Consider the following 21369-nt stretch of genomic DNA (forward strand, 5'->3'; position numbering starts at 1 on the left):
ATTGGCAGAAAAACAGATACCAGACCAATGGAATACAATCGAGAACCCAGAAATAAATCCACATAAATATGGACAGATAATTGTCGACAAAGAAGCCAGAAACATACAGGGGAGAACAGACGGCCTTTTCAATAAATGGTGGTGGGAGAATTGGAAAGCCATATGCAGAAGAATGAAACTAGACTGCTGTTTCTTGCTGTGTACCAAAATTAACTCAAAATGGATCAAAGACCTAAATATAAGACCTGAAACAACAAACTGCATAGAAGAAAACATAGGCACTAAACTTATGGACCTTGGGTTCAAAGAGGATTTTATGAATTTGACTTCAAAGGCAAGGGAAGTAAAAGCTAAAATAAATGGATGGGACTATATCAAACTAAAAAGCTTCTGCACAGCAAAGAAACCATCGACAAAATAAGGAAGCAACGAACCGAATAGAAGATTTTTGCAAACAGTGCGTCCAATAAGGTGTTAATATCCAAATTACATAAGCAGCTTATACAATTTGACAACAACAAAAAGAACAAAAAATCCAATTAAAAGATGAGCAGAGGACCTAAATAGACATTTCTTCAAAGAAGACACAGAAATGGCCAATAGACATATGAAAACATGTTCAATATCCCTAATCATCAGAGACATGCAAATAAAACACACAATGAGTTATCACCTCACCCCAGTCAGAATGGCTATCATCAACAAGACAAATAGTAACAAGTGTTGGAGAGGCTGTGGAGAAAAAGGAACCCTCATACACTGTTGGTGGGAATGCAGATTGGTACATCTGCTATGGAAGGCAGTGTGGAGGTTCCTCAAAAAATTAAGAATAGAATTAGCATATGACCCACAATCTGTCTCTTGGGTATGTACCCAAAAAATCTGAAAACATTTATCCATAAATATATATGTGCTCCAATGTTCATTGCAACTTTATTTATGGTGGCCAAGATGTGGAAACAACCAAACCGTCCTTTAATGGATGATTGGATAAAGAATTGGTGGTATATATACACAATGGAATACTATTCGACGGTAAGAAAAGATGATATAGTACCATTTGTGACAACGTGGATGGTTCTTGAGATTATTATGCTGCGCGAAATCAGCCAGAAAGAAAAAATCGAGAACCATATGATTTCACTGATATGTGGTATATAAAACTGAAAACAACTAAAGAATGAAACAAAAAAATGAAGAAACAAAAACTCATAGACACAGACAATAGTTTAGTGGTTACCAGAGGGTAAGGGTGGTGGGAGGTGGTAGATGAAGGTAATGGGGATCAAATATATGGTGATGGAAAGAGAACTGACTCTTGGTGGTGAACACACAATGGGATTTATAGATGATGTAACACAGAATTGTACACCTGAAATCTATGTAACTTTACTAACAGTAGTTGCCCTTATAAACTAATTAAAAAAAAAAAGTGAGAAGGGCCGAGAACCAGAGATCCCCTGTTGTTGTAGGCAAGAACTCTGAGCTGCTCTGTAATGTTGGCTGTGCAAGGCCTCAGGTACATCAGAGGCCTATCTCTTGGGGCAATGAACGGTGTGGCGCAAAAGCTGCTGTTGTAGGAGGCTCACTTGAACTTGAACCTGACCCCGCAGGCCTGTGCATGGAATTGGGAGAAGCCTCAGAGGGTTGAGGCCTTATCTCGGTGCATTGTAATTGGCACTGGCAGAGGCTATTTTTTTTACTACATATGGTTCTGCAAGATATGCCCGGCACAAGGGTGCACAAATGACAGGGTGTGTGTGTGTGTGGGGGGGGTTATGAAATCTATCCTATACTTTGCTGCTCAACAAGCCTTGTGTCCTAATGCAGGCATACCACTGTCAGCAGAGAAAGGAGAGGATTTTTATACTTGGCCTACCCAAAGAGGTGCCTTTTTCTAGGTAATTCACCCCAAGGAGGCAGTGTTTCTTTTGTACATTTTTCTGCTCAAGGATAATGCCTGCTAGGTGCTGCCTTGGCTCTCTCAGAAGCACTGATATGCAGATACTAGATTTCCAAATTCTAATGGGCCTCTTTTAGAAGTCCTGAGTATTCCAAAACCAGCACTAGAAGAGGACTTTCCCCCTTGCCTTTCAGAGTGAGCCTTGGCTTCTCTGCTTGTGTCAGGTAAATTGACGTAAGAAAATGACTTTTGTCAGATTAGATCAAGATGGCAGCATAAGCACTTGTAATTTTGTCCCCATTTTCCCCTCCCCACATCCCTTAAAACATCAGAATAGCAAAAGGACCCAGAGTGTTATAATTAAAGAAAGTGTACCATCAGTAGTTCAGAAGTTGAGATGAATCCCTTGAGATTAGAAATCAGTATGATCATATTGATAAGAGAGGAGGAGTTGTCAAGTCCAAAACCTGCAAAAGAAAATTAGTGGAGTAATCCAGAGAAAATAAAATCTCAGAATGAATAAATGGAAAGAGTAGGGGGTGCCCTCTGGTCAATTAAAAATTGTATTCAGAAAAGACAAACCATCTGCGCTCCACTCTGATTATCCTTCTCCTTCCTTCCTGCAACCCATCCTAAGGTTAAAGACTAAAATTTCATTGTAAGGAATGTGAGCTATTGCTGCCAAGTGTTTCCTAGTGTAGGTGTAGAATCTTAGGAGAAAAACCCCAAAACCAAAAAACAAACAAACAAAAAAGCTGAGCAGACCTTGATGTAATTTGGACTTCCACAGAATATATGGAAAAACAAAAGATGAGAAGCAGCTTTGGCCAGGAGAGAAATACACTGGAGTACTACACTGCCAGAGTAAAATTGTTTTGGCAGTTTGCAGGGAGTTGGGGGAACAACCTTTTTGTCTTATGCATGCCCACCCACTTTAAAGTGAAACCTGACAGGTCAACACATGCAACCCATTTACACAAAGCCCTCCAGCGCAGGAGACAGGCCAGCTGGGGACACATAATGGCAGAGGAATCTCAGGCAAGCTATCTTTGCTAATGTATTTGCCCCTTATTCACTAATATGCATAGACAACAAAGGATTACCAGAAATATTTGGAGAAAACCTAGAACATAAAAGAGAAAAAACAAAATCAATAAATAGAACAATTTACCCTGAGGGGGGAAAGGGTGTGTGTGAAATAATACACAGGACAAAACTCCAATTTTCAGCTTCTAATTTTCCTACATATTCAGAAAACATTGCAGACATATTCAGAAAATTCTCTATGAATTATTCAGGTAATATTATAGCAAAAGGAAAAATGAATCCAAAAAAGAGAAACATGTGGAACACTGTACAAGAAATAGCAGTGAGCAAAGAAACAGTAAAACTTTGAGTTTTCCAAATGGTAGCAAAAAAAAAAAAAAGCACTGTTTGAATCAGACAAAAATAGAATCAGAGCTAAAAATATTAAAAGAAACAGAGGGATATTTAATATTCATAAAAGGCACACTCCACTAAGAACATGTGTAAAGCAAAGTTTGTTACAAATTCAAGGAGAATATAAATTTATACATAACCAATCATGGGGGAGATTCTGCTCTCCCCTTTTCTCCTTCCCTTCTCTCCTTATCCCTCACCCTTTTCCTGCCTTCTTCCCTGCTTTCTTCCAAAAATATATATTTAGCACCTAATGTGTGCCAAATCATTGTGTTAGGTATTGTGAGCACAGTAGCAAGCAAAACAACCTTGGTGCATATAGCCTGAAGCTTACAGTCTAGTCAGGGAGACAAACATTCAAATATTCATTCAAATACATGTAAAATTACAACTGTGATGAGTGCTCTGTAGGAGAGCTACACAGAGGTATGAGAGGTCAGGGAAAGTTCCCTAGCAAAAAAAAAAACCTCCTCAGAGATCTGAAGGATGCACTGGAGTTAATTGGGTGAAGAGGGAGAAAAGGCAAAGCATTCTAAGCAGAGGGGGAGTGGGGGAAAATCATGTGCAAAGGCCCTGTGGCAGGAGGAAGCCCAGTGCATTTGAGGGAGAAAAGAGAGCTGGTGCAGCTGTAGCTCAGTCAGCAAGCGGAGAATTTTATAAAATCAAGCTGATGTAGATACCAGCCGGGTTATGCAGGGCTTCAGAGGCTATATTAATGATTTATATTCTTATCCTAAGCACAATCAGAATTATTGGAAAGACTAAAAGTGAAAAAGACTATTCTGTCTGTAAAAGGTATTGGATGGGGGGCAACAGTCAAAGCAGGGAGCTCAATTAGAAGGCTGTAACTATATGCCTGAGAAAAGAAGATATACTAGACAGAGGTGAGAGTGGTAGACATTGAGAGAGAAGAAGAAAGCTTTAAGAGAGATCTAATAGTAAAAATTGATATGGCTTCAGGATGACTTGCACATGAAGATGGGAAAGAAGACATAGCAAGAATGTTTCTGGTTTCCGGTTTTTGCAAGTGCATGGATGATGGTGCCATTCACTGAGAGAGGGAAGTTACTGTTTTATTTTTTAGGGAGAGGAGGAAGAGAAGAATTTGGTTTTGAATATGTTGAATTTGAGCTGCTTTTGAAACATCCAAGAGGAGATGTGTAGTAGGCATTTGGATAAAAATATCTGGAGCTCTAGAAAAGCTGGAGATATAAATTTGTGAGCTATATGAAACAGATAGTAATTGAAAACTCAGATATAGATGAGATCATTTAATGAGAGACTATAAAGTGAGAAGAAGGGCTACAACTGAGTTAAATGTTAACATTTAATGGTTGAATAAAGGAGGGTAGGAAGTAACCAGAGGGTCTGAGGACAGCCAGGAGAATGTAGCTCAAGGGAAGGGAATGTTTCAAAAAGAGGGAATGGTTGCCTTTGACAAGAGCTGCTGACAAGTTGAATAAATGGAGATAAAAATATGTCTATTACATTTGGCAACATGAAGGCCATTTTTAACATTTAAGTTATTTATTTCTGTATAACACACAATTCCAAAATTTAGTGATTTAAAACAATTATTATTATATGTCATGATAATTTGGGTCAGAAATTCAGATAAAGAACACCAAGGATAGCTCATTTCTGCTTTATGACATCTGGGCCCTCAGTTGGGGTTACTTGAATTGCTAGGAACTAGAATAGTTGGGAGCTGGTCGGGCGTCTTTCTCTCCAGACAGCCTCTTCACGTGACTAACTTGGTTTCTTCTCACAGAATGACAGACTTCAGGTAGGCAGATTTGTTACATGGTGCCTGAAGGGTCCAAGAGTGAGGGTTCCAAAAGGCCCAGGTGAAAGCTGCAAGGCGCTGAAACAGCTCAGTTTTAAAGACAAGGGAATTAAACTCTACCTCTTCTTGATCTATCTATGTATCTATCCATCTATGTATGTATGTATGTATGTATGTAAGTATGTATGTATGTATGTATGTATGTATGTATCTATCTATCTATCTATCTATCTATCTATCTATCTATCTATCTATCATCTATCTGTCTGTCTATCTGTCTATCTATCATCTATCTGTACCAGGGTTGCCAAGAAAATGTATACCATTTTAAGAGATGGTCAATGTTGCTCAAGCAGTACTTTGCTGCAATCAGAAGTGTCTGGATGATGAAGGTAACCACTTTGAGCACCTCTTGTTATTGCAGAAGTCAAGTGTGACTTGTATTCATCTTTTGTTATTGGTATATGCATATATTGAGTATTACAATTTTAATAGTTTTTTCCTTTCTTAAAATATGTATACATATTTTTGACACCATCTGTATATATATATATATATATATATATATATATATATATATATATATATATATATATATATGACAGAGAGAGAGAGAGAGAGAGATCATGACAGAAGGGGATAATTGATAAGGCAATGTTTCTGAGAAAGTGGAAAGATATGGAATTCAAAAGTCAAGTGGAGAGACGGGTCTCAGAAAGAGATAGCTACATGAATGAGAAAAGTTAAATGGAATGGGATGGAGTAGACAGTTTTAAGTTATATGTTTGGTAGCAGACAGATGAGGGCAATCCCATCTTCTCTTCCATTTTATGTATAAAGTAGGATGTCATGGAGCAGAGGAGGGTGGTGGAAGTTTGAGAAAAGTGGAAAAAGTTTGAAATAGTTCAGAATGACTTGTCAAGTGATAAGTATTAGGATTGCTGTGCAGACGTTTGGGCACGTTTGAGGTAAAATATTTCTCTCAGAAATCAGCAGATCAGGTGAATAAGTAAAGATATAGAAAAGTTCATAACACTCCCTAAAAGAGGTTTTGGGACTTGTGTGTATAGATGGGGAGGTGGAATGAAGAGAGTCTAGAAATATAGTTTTGGACATGAATTTGAGATGTCTTTTAGATATCCAAGTACAGAAGTCAAGTAGGCAGTTGGATATACAGACTGGAGTTCAAGGAAGAGGTCTAGGCTGGAGATATAAATGTGGGTGTCATTGGCGTATTTGTAGCTTTGAGACACGATGAGAACCATAAAGGGAGCGAGTGTGGACTAAGAGAAGACCAAGGATATGCCTGGGCCCCCTCTTGACCACTGTTGACAGTGGGTGAAAACCTCGAGGAAGTGTGTTTTTTCCCCGTGTTTTTTTTTTAGATTTTATTGGGGAAGGGGCTAACAGGACTTCATTGAGAAACAGTGTGTACTTCCAGGACTTTTTTCCAAGTCAAGTTGTTGTCCTTTCAATCTTAGTTGTGGAGGGTGCTGTTCAGCTTCAAGTTGTTGTCCTTTCAGTCTTAGTTGTGGAGGGCGCAGGTCAGCTCCAGGTTCAGTTGCCATTTTCTAGTTGCAGGGGGCACAGCCACCATCCCTTTCGGGAGTGGAAACCAGCAACCTTGTGGTTGAGAGGATGCATTACAACCAACTGAGCCATCCGGGAGCTCAGCGGCAGCTCAGCGGCAGCTCAGCTCAAGGTGCGGTGTTCAATTTTAGTTGCAGGGGGTGCTGCCCACCATCCCTTGTGGGAGTCCAGGAATCGAACTGGCAACCTTGTGGTTGAGAACCCGCGCTCCAACTAACAGCCATTCGGGAGGCAGCTCAGCTCAAGGTGCTGTGTTCAATCTTAGTTGCAGTGGGCGGAGCCCACCATCCTTTGTGGGACTTGAATTGAACTGGCAACCTTATGGTTGAGAGCCCACTGGCCCATGTGGGAATCGAACCGGCAGCCTTCGGAGTTAGGAGCATGGAGCTCTAACTGCCTGAGCCACCGGGCCAGCCCTGGAAGTGTGGTTTTAGTCCCATTGTATAAGTTTGTTCTTGACTTCTGCCAGGGGCAAGGATATGTATGGGGTCCCCACTGACCTCTTGTTGATGCAGTGGAGGACTTTTGAGGTTAAGATAGGTGTTAGAGCATAGGGCCCCGATCCCTGATAGTAGGAGACCAGTAGAAGGAGCTTTGGGGTTCTATGTCTCCATCCTATCCTTCAATCCTCTTATAGGTGCCTAAATGACTCCCAGAAGGGGACTAGTTAAATAAATTATGGTACACACATACTGTGAAATGCCCTATAGCCATCAAAAGCAATGAAGTCAGACTATCTATCTATCTATCTATCTATCTATCTATCTATCTATCATTATGATCTGATATGGAAAAATCTCCCAGATATGTTTCACCCATAAAGTGAAAAAGCAAAAGAAAAATAGCATGCACAGTATCATCCCATTTATGTTTCTTAAAAGTGCATATGTAAAAATATATATGTAAATACATCAAAAAATTTCTGGAAGGATAAACACAAACTTTTACCAGTTATTGTCTATGAGGAAGGAAGGGAGAGAAGAGCTGAGGAGGAGAGAGGAGGACAAGGCAAAGCAGGGGGACTTTAATTGTTGTGATTTAGAGAGCCAGGTTGTGACTACTTGGATTCAAATCCAGATTCTGGTACTTCATAGCTTGGTATCTTGGGCAAACTCCTTAACCTTATTTTTCCTCAGTTTCTTCATCTATAAAATGGAAATAATAATACTACTTACTTCATAAAGTCACTATGAGAATTAAATGTGTTAATACATGAAAGCACTTGCAACAGTGCTTGGCTTTGGGTAAGTATTCAACAGCTGCTAACTACTATTATTGTCAAACTTCTGTGTTGTTTAGTGTTATACAGTGTGGGCATATTCAGGTATTTCCTTTGAAATATCTGAGAAGGAGCCAATATAGGGGGAGAGGTTGAAGATATAGGAGGGAGGTAATAATAGATTGAGTAAGGTTATTGAGGACCCATACGTGAGAGGGATCTGGAACACAGATGGAGGAACCAGACCTAGATTGGAAGAAGGCGATCTCCCATTTTAACACTAGAAGGATGGCAGTTTGGTAGTAGTAGTAAGGAGGAAGTTGGTTTCCTATGTGAAGACTTCTGAATGGATTAAAAAGTACAAATTAGCAGTTACAAAATAGTCATGGGCATGTAAAGTATAGCATAAAGAATATAGTCGAAAAAATGGCGGCGTGAGGTGAGCCTCTGTAAAGCTCCCCTGGAATTTACAAAGAATCGAACAAAAAAACTCCACAAAGGACTCCCTGCACAGCACACAGGCAAGACGAAGAGGCCCACTACCGATTGCAATCACCTACAGGTGGGAGATTCGCGCGAGTGGAGGGAGGAGGAGAGGGAGAAGAGCGCTGAGACGGAGCCGCGTGGGCGCAGGACGCAGACCTCGCTCAGTGCGCTGAGCTCGCTGCTTCCCGGAACTAACGCAGCTGCGAGTGAGGGAAGAACTGGGACTGCTAGGGCTCCGCCTGGGCTCCACAGGGCTGAGGGGACAGCATATAACACAGCTGAACCCAACGCTCACGGCAGAGACCTCGGAGAAAAGACTGAGGGAAAAAGGCTGAAAACGGTGGTTTAAGCCCTCACTACCGAGCAGAGAACAGAGCCTTAGGCACTGAGACTAGCTGCCCCCACCCACCCCTCCCAGAGCTCGCCCCGCCCTCACCTGCCCGGTGCTAGAAGCGAAACAGTAGCAGTGTCAGATCAAAACAACAGAAAATTTGCTGTTTTGAGAACTGTGGGCCGCAGACACAAATTCACAGCCCAGCTAGTTCCGGCAAAGGGGAGGGAGCCGTGGAAGCAGGACCGGCTGTGGTGGTGGTTGCCGCCATTGCTCTGGGCCACCTCTCACAACTCACCCCGCCCCTGACCCCACCTATCTGGGTGGATCCCTGCAGGAGTAAACAGAACTGCTGAAACATACAGGCTCCGAATCTGGTGCAGGAAGAGCTTTGGAACTTCAAAACTCTCCGCATACCCACCGGGACACTCCGCCCTGTAACCTAGACGAGTTATTAACAGAGGAGAAGCCCGTCTCCCAGGGAATCCACCCATTGTGTGAGAAGCAGGAATAGTGCAGAGAAAACAGCACTACCGTGTGGGAGAAGAAAAACAAATTGCAGTTGGAGAAATAATAAGACATTCTACCAACAAGTACTGGAAAACAAAAGAAAGACCTCTTCCTATCAACCTGTTGCAGAAGTCACTCCTGTAGATGTCTAGGAAGAGAAATAGTAAACCAGTAATCGCCATGAATAACCAAGGCAACAAGATAGCTCAGAAAGAAAGTGAAAAATCTCCAGAGAAGGCACTTAAAGATACAGAAATATGTGACTTAAGTGACAGAGAATTCAAGATTGCAGTTCTGAAAAAACTCAACGAGATACAAGAAAACACAGATAGGCAGTTAAATGAGCTCAGAAACTCAATCAAAGAACAGCATGAGCATTTTACGAAAGTGATTGAAATTTTAAAAAAGAACCAAATAGAATTTCTGGAGATTAAGAACTCAATAGAAGAAATTAAGAATGAAATAACCAGCTTAGGTAGTAGAGTTGACCAGATGGAGCAAAGAATCAGTGACATCGAAGATAGAAACCTGGAAATGACACAGATTGAAGAAGAAAGAGACTTGAGACTTAAAAGAAATGAAAGAACTCTACAAGAACTTTCTGACTCCATCAGAAAGAGGAATATAAGAATAATGGGCATACCAGAAGGAGAAGAAAGACAGAAGGGAACAGAGAATATATTCAAACAAATTGTTGATGAGAACTTCCCAAATTTGTGGACAGAACTGGACCCTCGAATCCAAGAAGCAAATAGAACACCTAGTTACCTCAATCCCAACAGGCCTTCTCCAAGGCACATTGTATTGAAGCTGTCTAAAATCAGCGACAAAGAAAGAATCCTCAAGGCAGCCAGGGAAAAGAAGACGGTAACTTACAAAGGAAAGCCCATTAGATTATCATCAGATTTTTCAGCAGAAACTCTACAAGCCAGGAGGGAGTGGAACCAAATATTCAAACTATTGAAAGAGAGAAATCATGAACCAAGAATAATATATCCAGCAAAGATATCCTTCATATATGAAGGAGGAATAAAGACCTTTCCAGACATACAGAAGCTGAGGGAATTTTCTAATACACGACCTGCACTACAAGAAATACTAAAGGAGGCTATTCGACCACCATCAACAGGGACAATTTGTGGCAATCAAAACTCAAAAAGGGGGAGAGTAAAGGCCTGAACGGGAATATGGGAATGGAGAAAGTAAGCGTGCTGAAGAAAATGGAATACTCTAAATATCAAACTTTCTTTTACATAAACTTAAGGGTAACCACTCAAAATAAATCCAGAATTGAAATATATACTGAAATAAAAGAAGAAACAGAGGGAAACATCATAGAATACCACCACACAGAAATAATAGACAACAACAAAAAAGCAAAGAAACAATGGAGACAAAGCCTTACCAGAAAACTAAAGATAGAATGACAGGAAATCCTCACATATCAATAATCACCCCAAATGTAAATGGACTGAACTCACCAATAAAAAGGCACAGAGTAGCAGATTGGATCAAAAAACTAAACCCAACCATATGCTGTCTCCAAGAGACACATCTCAGCTACAAGAACAAGCATAGACTCAAAGTGAAAGGGTGGAAATTGACACTCCAAGCAAATGGTGCCCAGAGAAAATCAAGTGTAGCCATAATGATATCAGATGAAACAGACTTCAAGGTGAAAAAGATAACAAGAGACAAAGACGGACATTTCATAATGGTGAAGGGGACTGTACAATAGGAAGACATAACAGTCATCAATATTTATGCCCCCAATCAGGGAGCACCGAAATACACCAAGCAACTACTAACAGAACTAAAGGGAGAAATTGACCAAAACACAATTATACTAGGGGACTTAAATACATCATTGACAGCTATGGATAGATCATCCAAACAGAAAATAAATAACGAAATAGTATCCCTAAATGACACATTAGATGAAATGGACATAATTGACATTTATAAGCACTTCATCCTAAAACATCAGACTATACATTCTTTTCTAGTGTACACGGAACATTCTCAAGGATAGACCATATATTGGGACATAAAATCAGTCTCAACAAATTTAAGAAGATTGAAATCATACCATGCATATTCTCTGATTACAAGGCTTTGAAATTGGATATCAACTGTGAAAAGAAAGCGGGGAAAAAAACAAATACATGGAGATGAAACAACATACTTTTAAAGAAGGACTGGGTCAAAGAAGAAATTAGAGGAGCGATCAAAAGATACATAGAAACAAATGACAATGAAAATACATCCTACCAAAATTTTTGGGATGCAGCGAAAGCAGTTTTAAGAGGGAAATTTATCTCATTACAGGCCTATCTCAAGAAACAAGAAAACTCCCAAATAAATAACCTCGTGTTACACCTTAAAGAACTAGAAAAAGAAGAACAAGTAAAACCCAAGGTCAGCAGAAGAAAGGAAATAACAAAAATTAGAGCAGAACTAAATGAAATAGAGAACAAAAAGACAATAGAAAAAATTAATGTGACAAAGAGCTGGTTCTTTGAAAACATTAACAAAATTGACAAACCCTTGGCTAGACTTACTAAGATAAAAAGAGAGAAGACACTGATTAACAAAATCAGAAACGTAAAAGGGGAAGTTATCACGAACACCACAGAAATACAAAGGATCATCCAAGAATAATATGAAGGACTATATGCCACCAAATTCAACAACCTAGAAGAAATGGACAAGTTCTTAGAAACATATAGCCTTCCAAGGCTGAACCATGAAGAACTGGAAAATCTAAACAGACCGATCACCAGAAACGAAATTGAATCAGTCATCCAAAACCTTCCCAAAAGCAAAAGTCCGGGACCAGATGGCTTCCCTAGTGAATTCTACCAAACCTTTAAAGAGGATCTAATACCAATCCTGCACAAACTCTTCCAAAAAATTGAAGAAGAGACAGTACTCCCTAATTCATTCTATGAGGCCAACATCACCCTGATACCAAAACCTGGTAAGGACAGCACAAAAAAAGAAAACTACCGACCAATATCACTGATGAATACTGATGCAAAAATCCTAAATAAAATTCTAGCAAATCGAATACAACAATGCGTTGAAAAGATTATTCATCACGACCAAGTGGGGTTCATCCCCGGGGCACAAGGATGGTTCAACATCCGCAAATCCATCAATGTGATACATCACATAAACAAAATTAAGGACAAAAATCATATGATTATATCAATTGATGCAGAAAAAGCATTTGACAAGATACAACATCCATTTATGATTAAAACACTTAATAAAATAGGTATAGAAGGAAAATACCTTAACATAATAAAGGCCATATATGACAAGCCCTCTGCTAATCTCATAATTAATGGAGAAAAACTGAAGCCCTTTGCTCTACGTTCAGGAACACGACAGGGATGTCCCCTATCACATCTGCTTTTCAACATAGTGTTGGAAGTCCTTGCCAGAGCAATCAGGCAAGAGAAAGAAATAAAAGGCATCCAAATTGGGAATGAAGAAGTTAAATTATCACTCTTTGCAGATGACATGATGGTATATATAGAAAACCCTAAAGACTCCAGTAAAAAGCTATTAGAAACAATCAACGAATACAGTAAAGTTGCCGGCTACAAAATCAACGCACAAAAGTCTATTGCCTTCCTATATACTAACAATGAAATCTCAGAAAAAGAAATACAAAAAACAATTCTTTTTGCAATTGCAGCAAAAAGAATAAAATACCTAGGAATAAACTTACTCAAGGATGTGAAAGACCTATATGCTGAAAACTGTAAGACATTTTTGAAAGAAATTGAAGAAGACACAAAGAAATGGAAAGATATTTGTGCTCATGGATTGGAAGAATCAACATAGTTAAAATTGCCATATTACCCAAAGCAATATACAGATTCAATGCAATCCCCATCAAAATCCCAATGGCATATTTTAAAGAAATAGAACAAAAAATCATCAGATTTGTTTGGAACCACAAAATACCCCGAATAAGCAAAGCAATCTTAAGAAAAAAGAACAATAATGGAGGTATCACACTTCCTGACTTTACTTGTACTACAGGGCTACAGTAATCAAAACAGCATGGTATTGGCAGAAAAACAGACACATAAACCAATGGAATAGAATTGAGAACCCAGAAATAAAACCACATAAATATGGACAAATAATTTTTGACAAAGAAGCTAAAAACTCAATGGAGCAAAGACAGCCTCTTCAATAAATGGTGCTGGGAGAGTTGGAAAGCCACGTGCAAAAGAATGAAACTGGACTGCTATTTGTCACCATGTACCAAAGTTAATTCAAAATGGATCAAAGACTTAAGCATAAGACCTGACACAATAAACTGCATAGAAGAAAACATAGGTACTAAACTTATGGACCTTGGGTTCAAAGAGCATTTTATGAACTTGACTCCAAAGGCAATGGAAGTAAAAGCTAAAATAAACGAATGGGACTATATGAAACTTAAAAGCTTCTGCACAGCAAAAGAAACCATTGACAAAATAAAGAGGCCACCAACTGAATGGGAGAAGATTTTTGCAAACAGTGCCTCCGATAATGGGCTAGTATCCAGAATATACAAGGAACACATGCAACTCAACAGCAAAAAAACAAACAATCCAATTGAAAAATGGGCAGAGGCCTTGAAGAGACATTTCTCCAAAGAGGACATACAAACGGCAAATAGACATATGAAAAAATGCTCAACATCACTAATCATCAGAGAAATGCAAAGCAAAACCACAATGAGCTATCACCTCACCCCAGTCAGAATGGCTATCATCAACAAGACAAATAGGAACAAATGTTGGAGAGGCTGTGGAGAAAAAGGAACCCTCGTACACTGTTGGTGGGAACGCAGACTGGTGCAGCCGTTATGGAAGGCAGTGTGGAGGTTCCTCAAAAAATTACGAATAGAATTGCCATATGACCCAGCAATCCCTCTCCTGGGTATCTACCCAAAAAATCTGAAAACGTTTAGAGATAAAGACTCGTGTGCTCCAATGTTCATTGCAGCTTTGTTTACGGTGGCCAAGGCATGGAAACAACCAAAATGTCCTTCGATAGATGAATGGATAAAGAAGTTGTGGTATATATACACAATGGAATACTATTCGGCGGTAAGAAAAGATGATATAGGAACATTTGTGACAACATGGATGGATCTTGAGAGAGTAATGCTGAGCGAAATAAGTCAGACAGAAAAAGCAGAGAACCATGTGATTTCACTGATATGTGGTATATAAACCAAAAACAACAAAAGAACAAGACAAACAAATGAGAAACAGAAACTCATAGACACAGATAATAGTTTAGTGGTTGCCAGAGGGTAAGGGGGGTGGGGGTGGGGGGTGGGAGATGAGGGTATGGGGGATCGAATATATGGTGATGGAAGGAGGACTGACTCTGGGTGATGAACACACAATGGGATTTATAGGTGATGTAATACAGAATTGTACACCTGAAATCTATGTAATTTTACTAACAATTGTCACCCCAATAAATTTAATAAAAAAAAGAATATAGTGAATAATATTTTAATAACTATGTATGGTGTCATGTAGGTACTAGGCTTACTGGGGGTATCTCTTTGTAAATTATATAAATGTCTAACCACTATGCTATACACCCGAAACTAAAATTATAATGATTGTCAACTGTAATTCAAAAATATAAAAAGAGGTGAGTTATTTCATGAGATTGAAGAAGCTGTTGAGGAATTGGAATTTTGAGGAGAATGGAGCTTTGAAAGAATAATTAGGGAGAATGAGAGAGTTAGCTGTAAACATAGAAGGATTCCCAGGAGTATTGAAAGTCCATTTGAGGTTGGTGACTATGAATTCATAGTGGTACTAATTTATTCAACTGTGTGATTTTTCTCTTGCAGTGTTTAACTCTAGGGTGGAGAGGAAAGACTGTGAACCAGATGCCAGGATCTTCAATGAATGAGTGGACAGCAAAGAGGGAGTAGAGATGTAACCAAATGATATGAAACTCAGAGGAAGGAGAATCAGGTTTTTTTTTGTTTTTTTTGTTGTTTTTTTTAAATGGTCAGAAAAAAGGCATTTATTCCATATCGATAAAGGGAAACCTGCTCCATAGAGTAGAATGACAACTAATTAATACACAAAGAATAATGTAGTTAGAAAATAACAATTTTGTAAACATCACAGTAAAATTTTTTTCAGATAAGACTCATCAAAGGATGCTAATCTAGGAGGGGCGGATTTGATGAATAGAGTAAGAGTATCAAATGGTCTCAAAAATCTCTCTTCACAAATTAACCACTAATTGCAAAGGAAAAACAATAACTGTTCAGTGGAAAACTGGCAACATCTTACCGAAGCAACCAAAGTGAGCATCACCAATAAGGGGCAAAGGGAAGTTCTATGAGTCTGGATATGACACTGGAGGATGCATCAGAGTATTTCAGCCCACACTGCATAACCTGAATTTAACCATAAGGAAACATTGGAAAACCCACACTGAGGGATGTTTTATACTTTTTCTGTCCTATACTCTTCAAATACAGCAATACTACAAATGACAAAGAGAGTCTAAAGAACTATCCCAGATTAGAGTCATGATAAAGTAACATGATCTTGGACTAGATCCTGTAACTGAAAAAAACCCAAAAAAAACCAATTGAACAAATGAAATTGAAATAGGGACTATAGATGAAACACTGTTACCGATGTTATAATAAATTCCTGAATTTGATAACTGTACTCAGTATGCACATCTGTTGTACTGAATGGTAAAGGGTATAATGTCTGCAATGTACTCTCAAAAGGGTCAAGGAAAAAACATATAACAAGAGATCGAAAATGGTAAAGCAGATATGAGAAACATTAAAAAAGAAGTCAAAGTGCAGAATATATGTATTTTTTCTATTTAAAATTCTCAAAACAAATACATACATGTGCATGTAATTGTCTATTTCTAGGATACTAAAATTAGTAGTACTCTCCTGCTCCCCTAGGTAAGGGAACTAGTACTAAAAAGCATTAGGTGATTGGCATGAGGCTGTAAAGGGTTAAGTCTCTCTTTTCCCAACCCTGAGTTCCACTGCTCAGAAAAACAACACTAATAGCTTTCAGATGTTTCCTATATGTATACCCAAACTTCTGCACATATATAATTCTTATATCATCTTGATGGCTACATATTCTAATGAATAAATGTATTGAAGAAGTGTTCTATTGGTACTTAAGTTGTTTCTAATATACTGGAGGTGCCAAAAAAAACTATACACATGACTTGTATTCAACTTTTATTATCGGTATATATTGAGTATTACAATTTTAAGTATTTTTCCTTTCTTAAAATGTGTATGCATTTTTTTGGCACCCTCTGTATATATTTAGATACAGTCTGAGATTTTAAAAAATACCTTATTTCATCACTTTTACATTTACTTTAATGAAAACTATGTTTGGCCCTAATTGTGTCATCTTATTTAATGTTATAGTTTCTGTTTTTATGACTTTTAAAAAAATATTTTAAATTCATGTTTTGTTTTGGAATTTGACTTCTCATCTAGTAACGCCAATGTATGGAAGTCATATTATTATTTCAACAATATGAGTATTTATAATACTTATATTCTGTTCTGTGATTTAATATGAACAAAATTCTTCATAGGAGAAACTGAGTCTGGCCACTGGATCACTTATGGAAGGAGGGTCCTCAAGGTAGGAATATGAAATGTGAGTTGCGGAAGACCAGATCCCACTTAATACCTAAGAAATGCACCTTTCCCTAAGTCGACCAACCCAACTTTTAACGGATCTGGGCCACTCTCTAAGTGGGTCCTATTATGAGTCCCTTGTGGTAATTTTAGCTGAAAATCCCCAAAGTGACTAAAGCATGAAAAGATACTTCCTGTCTTCACAGCGATTGTTATTTATTGTATTTTACATTCTCCTTGTGCTCTTTCAGAATATGAATAATAACGTATCCAAGAAACACTATTTAAACAACCTTATAAACAGTTAAAACTTTACTTTCCATAATAACTTTAATATAAAAAAGCAATATCTATACTATGTATAGCATCATGTTACCTATTCTACACATTTTATAGTGATAAGTATTTATACATACTGTACTTGGTAGCAGGGAATGCTTTTTTGGTCTCCCCAGTAGGCTGCAGTTTTCCAATGAAGGCAGCGTAAGAAAAACATCTTTCTTTGAAACCTAAAAAATATATATATATATGTACATATATACATACATACATATAGTATACATATATATGTATACATATATATATCAAAATGTTCGTTTTGTTCTATTTATTTCTTTTGGGGGGCGGGGGAATACAAGAAGTTTGATTTCTGCTTCAAAAAAACTTTCCCAAAGAGTGGTGACTCATTTTCATTATACATCATCATGGATGAACACTGTTCTCCAGGCTTTTATGACAGTATGAGTTCAAGGTAATGTGTATGACATATTTTTCTGAAATCCAGTGCATTTATTTGGACATATATGGGGTGTCCCTTGTGTTCCTGTTCTCAGATGAAAGGTATTAGCACTTTGGCTTCAAGAACAAAGTTTTAAAAACCATAAATACAACTTGTGTTTGATTTGGGTCTTGGCTAATTACTAAGGAACCATTCAGCAATAATGGTCTCAGATATTTAAATACTTTGTGAAGCTGCAATTAATTAAGAGACTACTGATTCTAAGAACTATGCAACCCACAAGGGAATGAAGGTAGAATTATAAGACTGGATGCCAAGTTCTGAGCAAATATCAAGTTTCCTTCTCACTTTTGCAATATCTATAAATAAAGGAGAGGGAGAAGAATTATATGAATAACGTTAAATAAAAAGTGCATATAGAACTGGTAAAATTTTTTTTTTGTTGTTAAATTTGCCACTTAATTCCAGTTCAGTAAGATGCTTATAAAGAAAATAAAGGAGCCTTAGTTACATTGTTGCTATTTAGAACTTCTTGAGAGCAAAAGAATGAATACCAATCAACTTCCCTGGTTTAAACTTAATTTGTCTTAAAACATGTTATTTTGTAACTTGAACAACTATGATACACCTTGAAAATTCAAAGCAAAAAGCAAAATGATACAGAAAGCCAGAAACTTCATCACTACATCTAGACAGACGTTTGTTTGTAGTTCTTGGTATCCAAAACCTTTTTCCCACACATTGCACAGATGCCCTTTTTGTAGGCACAGCCCTGGCAGTAATGAGAACCGGGTTGGTGCACAGAACTTTTACAAATTCTGCAAGTGGAAAATTTATTCTTTCCATATGGATCGAATCTTGCTTTTATTGAGGTCAAAGCTTTATTTTCATTCAGCTTTCTTCCACCACTGTGGTATTCCTTGCACCATCTTTCCATGTATCTGGAGTGATAACAGTACCAAGTTTCTTTTCACATTTTTCGCACACCATCCTTCCGCGACTGTTCTCTTCTTAGCCGCAAAAGCAGCAGCAGCTTGAAAAAACGAATCAGGGTTTTTTACCTTAGGGGGAAGTAGAAATTATCTGGAAGTTACAATGTGGCTGGAAGCATATGCCTACCTCCCCTCCTGACTCTGCAGTACATGCAGTGTTTTGGTATAAATCACTTTCACTTGAAAGGGTTGTAAGGTAAGTTCAATCCTCATTGGAAAACCAGGAATATCAGTGGATATTCAGAGGTGAGTTTGAGGATGGTAGGAATTCTTTAATCATGGAATGGTGTTCCAGGAGGCACAGTAGAAGCATTTGGAAGTTAAGGTAGAAATGAGAGGTCAAGTGGGGGGAGAAGAAGCACAGAGGAATATGGGAATGAGGTTAGAGGAGAGGAATAACAACAATACTAGTAGTAAATTAATAATAATAATAATTTAACAATGCTTTGCATGGACTACCTAATTTAATCCTAATAACCTCATAAAGTATAATCTTTATTTTACAGATGAGAAGACAGGCACAGATTTATAAGTGACTTACCCAAGGTCACATAGCAAATAAGTTGAACTGGATGTTTACATATTGGGTGCTGACAAAGGAAAACAGGGATGTGAGTGAGGAATGATGGGTTTGCCTTATCACAAGTTTGACAAGATGGTTAGTCCTGACAGTCTTCTGACAAATAGTGGGCTTTCAGGTCTCTCAAAATTTAGCTGTACTTGAGACTGGAGACAGAAGCTGCTGTTTTGTTGGTGTTCCTCATATTGCTCAGTATGGAAGGATCCAGGCAGTGGCTGGACCAATAAATTTTCTTACCTGTGCTCTCCAGAGTAATTGGTGGTGGGGATAGTGGTGTAATTCTTATGTATGTCTTGCTCTTGTGGGGGATATGAAGCCAGCTGAAGGAGGCTCTAAAGTGTGAGGCTGAGAGGCACTTTTGGGGAAAAGTGACCCTAATAGAAGACTTCACAGGCTGTAGGATCTTAGAGACGTGAGGCCCAGGAGGGGTCTGGCAGTGGGCCCAATTCTGTCTTACAGTGCAAGTAACTCTTCCAGTATTCAAAGCTGTGGCCTAGTTCCTAAATAAGCTTCTTTACTGGACACCATGAAGGGTTTTGGTGCCATGCTTATTGCTCAAGGAAGCTTATGAAGAAGAAAAGGAGGCCTTATTACAAACTTCCTTAGGCAGCATTTTAGAGTCTCATGTCAACATGACCCTACAGAATCTTTTCAAAATTCTAAGAAGGCAAATACAATCATTAAATGTTTAATGCTTGGTTACTTGTTTCAGTAAAATGTGTGATAGACTTGGGTTTTCTGTGTCCTGTGCTTCATGTACATTGAGGACCCTTGTAAAATAACTTGCACAGAACACTTATGCACAGATTATAGTACAGAGCATGTATGTCTAAAACATAAAGTTCTTTATAACTATTTATTGCACAAATAAATGAAGTTCATTATTTTATTTTTCGAAGAGATTTATTTTGAAGTATTTCTGCTTTTATGACATACTGTTTGTTGTAGCAATGATTTATTTGAAGGTAAATCCTTTGTCAGGAGCAAACCCCCACTTATAACCTTGGTAAACAGAATCCACTTCATAACGATACCATTTACAACACAAAACCAGAAACACATTGCGGTGACAAGTGGGCCCTGCTTATATATCTGTGTAGGTGGGTTATTAATGAAGGTATTCATGCACTCATACAGAACTTAATACCTCATTAATACTAATGACCTAACTTTTCATTTGTTATAACTCAGATTTAGTTTCTGTGATTAACACAATGTATGTGAGTGGATTAAAATATGTATGTACAACACCTGAATTTAATATAATATTGAATGGCAACTGTAATTGAAAAATTAAAAATTAAAAAAATATGTAGCGATATCTATTCCCATGCATGTGGGATTTGTCATAATCTAGATAGAGTATGTTTAAGTTTTATAGAATTAAAAATTAGCTCTCATTTTTAACACTACAAAAATTAAGCATAATATTTTTTAATAAGTCTAAAATTAGATTTCTCAAACCAAAAATTCAAGAAATTAGGAAGCCAATCTAGGTGTTATTAATTTTGGGGACCATCAAGTTAAACTTCACTTGCTAGTGGAATATATAGCTATTACATTGTATTATCATGTTGCTAGTGGAATATATTGTTATTACATTGCATTATCATGTATAGATTGAATACAAATTATCTATTTTCACTCATCACAAACTGCTTAATAGTGACTGTTTTATCACCGTTATAATGTATTTATTGTTACATGGCAGATTCCCAGGATGATGTGAGAGTTGCCAGGGGAGGAATGCTCTTTGGCAAGAAGCCTAACAATGTAGCACTAACTACAGCCTAGGGTCTGAGCTTCAGTTTTGCATGTTCATAAACTCAATATTCTAAAAGTCATGGAGTTGATGGATGGCAGGAGTGCGAAGTCATGCTAAGGATGTTCACAAGAGTCTGATGCATAAGCCAGAATGCCAATTTATTAATTTACAAAAACAATTTTTCACAGGGATTTGATTTGAAAATAGTATTTTTTTTTTCTGGGCAGATCTTCATGGGAAGCTAAATTATAATCAGAAGATTGTTGCTACCATAGAATAAAGGCAGGGTGAGTTAGTTGCACAATTCAAATACATAGTAGCTTTTGTTATGATTGCTCCAA

General features: G+C 37.9%; 1 protein-coding gene and 1 pseudogene across 2 annotated transcripts in view; both read right to left on the reverse strand.

Moving 5' to 3' along the window:
• Positions 1-21369, reverse strand: part of CUL4B (cullin 4B) — a 117473-nt gene that overhangs the window by 59581 nt on the left and 36523 nt on the right. The window lies entirely within an intron of this gene.
• Positions 16139-18944, reverse strand: LOC141569634 (cysteine-rich PDZ-binding protein pseudogene; annotated as a pseudogene).

The sequence above is a fragment of the Rhinolophus sinicus genome, chromosome 18 (assembly GCF_057876585.1).
Source record: "Rhinolophus sinicus isolate RSI-liver-muscle chromosome 18, RSI-T2T, whole genome shotgun sequence".
Lineage (NCBI taxonomy): Eukaryota > Metazoa > Chordata > Mammalia > Chiroptera > Rhinolophidae > Rhinolophus > Rhinolophus sinicus.